Here is a 6,146-nt window from a genome sequence, read left to right as displayed (position 1 = left end):
GAGAGGAGAGGAGAGGAGAGGAGAGGAGAGGAGAGGAGAGCTTTGGACATCAATAGCTGTCAAAGAATAACATTTAGATGAGTTAACTCCACATGACTCAGAAATATAAAGATTGAATTACCACAGAGGCTTTACATGGATTTTATACTTAATGTGTTCAATAGAGTGCATGTTACAATTGATGTGAAAAAATCATTTATCCCTCATCATGATCATCATGAACCTGTAGAGATCTTGGCTGGGCCAAGAGCCAAGAGTGAGAGTCCCTACTCTGCTACTAACTCAGTTATGTTTGGCAAGCCCCTTAAACTCACAACTTCAATATCTACATCATGACTGCTAAAGCTCATTCTAGCTCTAAGAGTAGAAATCAGTGGGTTTGCCCAAGGTCACCCAGAGCCAAGAGTCAAACTCAGCCCTCATCTCAAATCTAGGGCAGTCTTCAGTGTTCTGTGCTGTTCCTAAGAATAAAAGTCCATGTATTACCTTGCTTTTGGCAGAACAGTAACACAAGTTACCCAGCCCAATTTGACCTATGTGTATAAAACCCCCAATGTTGTTCATTTGCTATTCTGGTTTGGGGGCTAACATGGGGGACTATTGTGGAGATTAGTGTGAGCTCCGTGCCGCAATGGATATTTTTAGTTACTTCACAACAGTGGAGAAATGTCTAGATAAGCTTGGCTTATGTTTTCAGTGTGTTTCAAGATTTTCTGAGAGGGACTGAAGAAACCGAATGTGACTATATGATAACACATGCCTTAAGTGTTGCTTGTGAAGTGCTATCATTCTGTTTGTAAGTGCATAAAGAGCATGACCAGGGACACTGCACAGAATAATCAAAAATGACTGCTTTTCTGTGTGTTTCTTGGCCAAATGTTATTTTTTAAAAAGCTAGGGATGTTAAAAACATGAACAGGAGGATTAGGGATGCTTTATAACCAAAGTTTTTCTGTATGTCTGTTTTTCAAATATTTCTCAATGTTCACAAAATAAAGAGAGCAAAAGGGTGTGGGCAAATTCATCACTTCTACAAGCAGGGCTGCTGCTAGTCTATCCTGTGACTTTGTGCCAACTAGGAAAAGATGCCCTTTTGCAAGGCACAGAGCTTAGTGAGTAAAGCAAAGGCTGGATTTCACTCACACTTTCAAAAGTCCATCCCTATATAAGGGACAAGTGTGCCTGGCATCATTCTAAATAAAGTCATAGATTAATTTTGTAGGCTGTAATTTTGTAAGCAATGATGTGAGTGTTATTTACAGTAGTAACAATATTCATATTAATATAATTATCATTCCCATTTTACAGATGAGGAAACTGATATAAGAAGCAGGTAAGAGACCTAACCAAGGTCACACAGACAGTAAACTTCTGAGTTAGAATTCTGTTCTGGTGAGGAAACCATCCTCTAAGCTTCAGCTTATTCCTATCTTCTCAAGGCAGAATCTCCGGCAAGACTGAGCTTGCAGATACTTAATCTGTACAGTCTGACTAAAGAGATGCTACATAGAGTAGGAAACATTAATTCCAAAATTTATATCCAGAAAACAAATGCCCTAAGCATGCATCATCCGTCCACAAGGCTCACAACAAAGCCATCCGTGTGAATACTAGAAGCCTTCAATGGACTGTAAAATGTCTGATACATATGCTCGTTGTATGATTGTTATACCTATGATGTGTTGCGTTTGGGGGTATGTGAGGCTGTTTCCTTCTAAAATTCAGCATATAGTCACTAAAGGCTTGGATATCCTTTGAAATGAAGCCAGAGTAGTTTTCAAGATAACACATCATCCAGAAGAAAATGCTGACTGACCAACACTGCATAATCGAACAATGTACATCGGTCCTAATCAACCAACTGAGAATAGAAATCATTGAATGTATACCAGATCATCCAGTATGTTGAAGAATTGGAATTTTCAGAGTCATAAAGTCTGGCCCTTTACTCCTCGGCCTTGCTCCATACTCATCACCCTGTTCCAACACACAAAACTCTGGATACTCCCTGCGTGTGCCCTGGGGTTTCACACTTGTGTGGCTTTGCATTTGCTCTCATTTCTTAGAATGAGCTTCTTGCTTGTCTACCCAGGGATCTACTTCCCATTCATCGGATGACTCTGTGATGCTTTCCCTGACTCCCTCCAAACCTTCCTTCCTGCATCAGCTCGCCCACTGCACTACATGTTAATCTTCATCAGAGCAATTTTTATTAATGTCGAGAATTCAGTCAGATGGAGTCAGATGGAGTTTTCTCCCACCTGGGTTCATTCACTATCCAGCACCAGCTGACTCTTCCTCAAATGGGGATGATCAGAGCACCTACCTTACTGTGAGGAAAGATCAAGTGATATATCAAATTTTAGAAAGTCTCCAATATGTGTTTACCACTCATATCATGTTGGACTGTAGTTGTCTCTTTAGTGTCCGTTGCTCCTTGAGGCCAAGATCATACCTTTTACCTGAGATTCCAGAGCTCTTAGCAGAGTGATTGTGGAGGAGGCCTTCAAAGAATATTTATTAAATAAAGGGATGAATAAACATTAGAGCAGCAAAGGATCTCAGCAAGGATCTTATCTAATGTTTTGCCATGTGTATAAGGATCCCTTTGTAAATTAAAATCATGGGTATTTGAAATATTTGTGGGTCGAGAAAATATAAGCTACTATGGATTTATTGATCCAAATGCATAGATGGATAAACTTTTATATGGGTGAACTTTTGAAGAACTCTGCTGCTCACCGGCAGCTTACAAATATAATTCAACTTTTATATTTGAGAGATAGAGGGAAATTGAGATCAAAATTAAGTATTCCCAAGGTCATAAAACCAAAGGACAGTGCAGCCAGAAAAAGAAACTAAACGTTTTGAGTCCCTGGTCCCTGTCCTAAAGGAATTTACCATCTTGCAGGGAAGCCTAGCTAATTTACACATGGAATATGCTGAAAGAAACTTAACACTGTATATACCAAGTCTGAGTAATGAGCCAATACCTACACTGCAGATGGAGTTCAGCCTGGTAAGGTGGTTGCTCAGAGTAGGGCTCTGAGAACTGAATCACTTCTGAAATATTTAGAGCACCTATGTGCTGCTTAGCATCATTAAGTTGTCTTGTCTCCCTTATAGCTTCCCTGGGTCCTGAAAGTGTTTGTTATATGTTATACTTTGGAACTGTTGTCTAAAATGGGAGGGGGTGAATAAAGAGGCATGAGACAGATCGAGACACACTATTTTCAATGAACTTATTTGGAATTTTGGCTCCATGCAATCAATCTTTCATCCACTTAAAATTTCACCTCTGCCTCTTCTTGTATCAACAGCATTGGGATGACACATGTAGCAGTAGGGGGTTGTTAATAGTCTGGAGATGCAGTGCAGTGGCTTACGGTTTCAATATTTTAATACAGTTCTTGCTTGCAGTCATGTTTTTCAAGCAGGTTAACTTCGCTCAAGTGTAGAACGGATTGCAGAGGCACAGCTGGAGGCAGTAAAAATTGGCAATCGTCTGAGCAAGAAACTTGAACTATAAGGAGAGAGCCTAGGTTTGTTTTGCCCAGACAAATGTGGAAATTGAAAAAGAAGGTGGAGTAAAGATCAGTGTCATTGTCCAAGGCCACTCTACAAATTTAAATGTAACACTGAGCAGGGAAGCCTTGTGAATCAGGCAAGCGGGAGGCCCTCAGAGAGTCCTTGGCTCCTCCCATCTTCTCCCCAAACTTTTTCTGAGTATCCATTGTCCTTTGGAATCCTCCGGAATCCTCCAGAAACTTCAAGGCTCATGTTCTAATTATTTCCTTCCTCTTGATTTCCTTCAAATCTGATCTGTGACTCTTCCCTCTGGACCTCTGTGCCCCTGTCAGAGACTTACAATACATAATAGTATCAAGGGCCAACATTTATTGAGTACTAAGTATTTTACATTTATTATCTTTGGCCTTCACAAGAACTCTCTGAAGCAAATAAAAATATCATTCCCATTTTTCAGATGGTAAAACCAAGCAACACAGAAATAAAGTGTCAGGATTAGAATCCAGGCAGTTTCATTCCACAATCTCCACTCCAATATCACACTTTTTTCACAAATAATAGGTGATGAATCTAGTCCACTGTGGTAATTCTTCTATTCTTTTTTTGGTGGGGGGGAGAGGGGGCGAGGCAACCCTTAGTTGAACTCACAGATTGCAAAGACCATGTCAGCTTACAATTCCTTATTTTATTTTATTTTTTATTTTTTACACCTACAGCACCTGGTCTTCCTAGGTGGTCTCCCATCCAGGTACTAACCAGGCCCGACCCTGCTTAGCTTCCGAGATCAGACGGGTTCCAGCCTGTTTAGGGTAGCATGGCCTTAGACCAATTCTTCGATTCTTATATGGAAACTTTTCTCTGTCTTCATAGTAGTTAGAAGACTATATTGTACTCAGATTTATTGATTTGAATAGATCAATATTGAAATGATATCCACTGCCACCACATTATTCCCAAAATGCCATACAAGACTGGGATGCAAACAGCTAACATTGATTGAATGTGTACCATGTGTCAGACTTACTACATGCTTATGCGCATTCACTCATTTAAACTCCGGACAACATTTTGAGTTGGGTACTGTTATCATAACTCTAGTTTGTATATGAGGAAATGGAACCCCAAAGATCATGTGGCCACTCAGGGACAGATCTGGGATTCAAACTCTGAGATTGTCTTCAGAGTTCACCCTTTTAGCCACCATGCTCTGCTGCAAAACAGGTATGCTCATGGTTAAGTTGAGGAAATTTATGCATAATCAAAAGCCAAAAAAGTTATCTTCAAATAATGTGATGTGTGTTTTTTATGGCCTAAGTGAATGGAGAACATGTCATCGAGGAGTGGAGCAAAGATTAAGCAAGATTTAAACAAGTGAGAAGAAAAGGGTAAGGAGTTCTAGATATGGAGGCCAGTGTGAGAAAATGTGAAATAGGGTAAAGCAAAATAGATTTATTGAGTAGCAGGGTCAGAGATTTCATGTTGGAGGGAATGGGCGGGTGAATTGTCATTCAAAAGGTAATTTGGGGCCTTGTTTATCAGGCTAGGAAATATGGTCTTCTTCATGTAGATTTTTTAAAAGAAAAAGGAAGGAAAGAAAGGAAAAGAAATGGCAGAGTGAAGGCTATGATCCCAGGGAGAATACCAAACCTCGATTTCTCCCTCTGTAAAACAGAGCTACTAGTACTACCTTGCAGAAATGATCCAATGTGTGTACAGTGCCAAGCACAGTGCTTTTAATAGTGTAAGTTTGCAATAAATGTAGCTACTCATCTCACAGCAGTCATGGGATGAATGGTGTAGGTAAGAACCTATGAACAGGGAGCCACATTAAAGGGTTGCAGATGTAGGAATAGAAAGGACACTATGGACTCTCCTTGATGCACTAAATATCAGGAAAAAAGGTGAAGATATGTGCTGGTTATCTCTTAAGTTTCCAGTCTAACTGGCACTAATAAAAGAGAAGGAGAAATCAGGAAGAGAGAAAGAGACAACTTGCGTAGAAGCATTTAGTCTGGTTGTAGACAAGCTTTACCTGCAATGACAGTGGTAATAGCGAGGAGGTTGTTGGAGAGAGGTAATGAGAGCTCTTTCAAAGTCATGAATTGTGGCCCTGAGTTCTGAGCCATCTGTACAGATGTCATTATGCTCCACTCCCCAGTTAGTCTTCCCACAGTGATGTTCATGGCTCAGTTCACAAGTCACCTCCTATAAGGAGCCTTCCATGACCACCCTAAGATAGGGCAGTGTCCCCCTGTGGTCCCTATCCCATCATCCTGTTTAACTTCACAACATTTACCACTCTCTGCAGTTGTGGTATATGTCTGTTTACTTGTTCACAGCCTGCCTCCCCCAGGAGAACAGGGGCTTGGTCCTGTTCCCCTATTGGATCCAGGGCCTAGAAAAATGTCTGGAACATAGCGGGACTCAGTATTCCTAGTAACTCAATAAATATACATTGGAATAAACTTAATTAATATAAATATAAATACATCTGAATAAATAAAAATAAATAAATATAACTGCATTTGAATTTAATGTTGGGTGTAGGCAGAAGATGAGGAGATGGAAGAGCAGAAGGTTACAATCCAACCCCTTGGAAATATCCATCATGCAGGAAG

The 6,146-nt window shown here is 40.2% G+C and overlaps 1 protein-coding gene and 1 pseudogene across 2 annotated transcripts in view; one reads left to right on the top strand and one right to left on the bottom strand.

The window, feature by feature from the left end:
* Positions 1 to 6,146, top strand: part of PHACTR1 (phosphatase and actin regulator 1) — a 489,864-nt gene that overhangs the window by 137,059 nt on the left and 346,659 nt on the right. The window lies entirely within an intron of this gene.
* Positions 4,236 to 4,354, bottom strand: LOC112477673 (annotated as a pseudogene).

Source organism: Pteropus alecto, unplaced genomic scaffold (genome assembly GCF_000325575.1).
Source record: "Pteropus alecto unplaced genomic scaffold, ASM32557v1 scaffold121, whole genome shotgun sequence".
Taxonomy (NCBI): domain Eukaryota; kingdom Metazoa; phylum Chordata; class Mammalia; order Chiroptera; family Pteropodidae; genus Pteropus; species Pteropus alecto.
The sequence above is the reverse complement of the archived record's forward strand: the minus strand, read 5'-3'. Positions and strand labels throughout refer to the sequence as shown.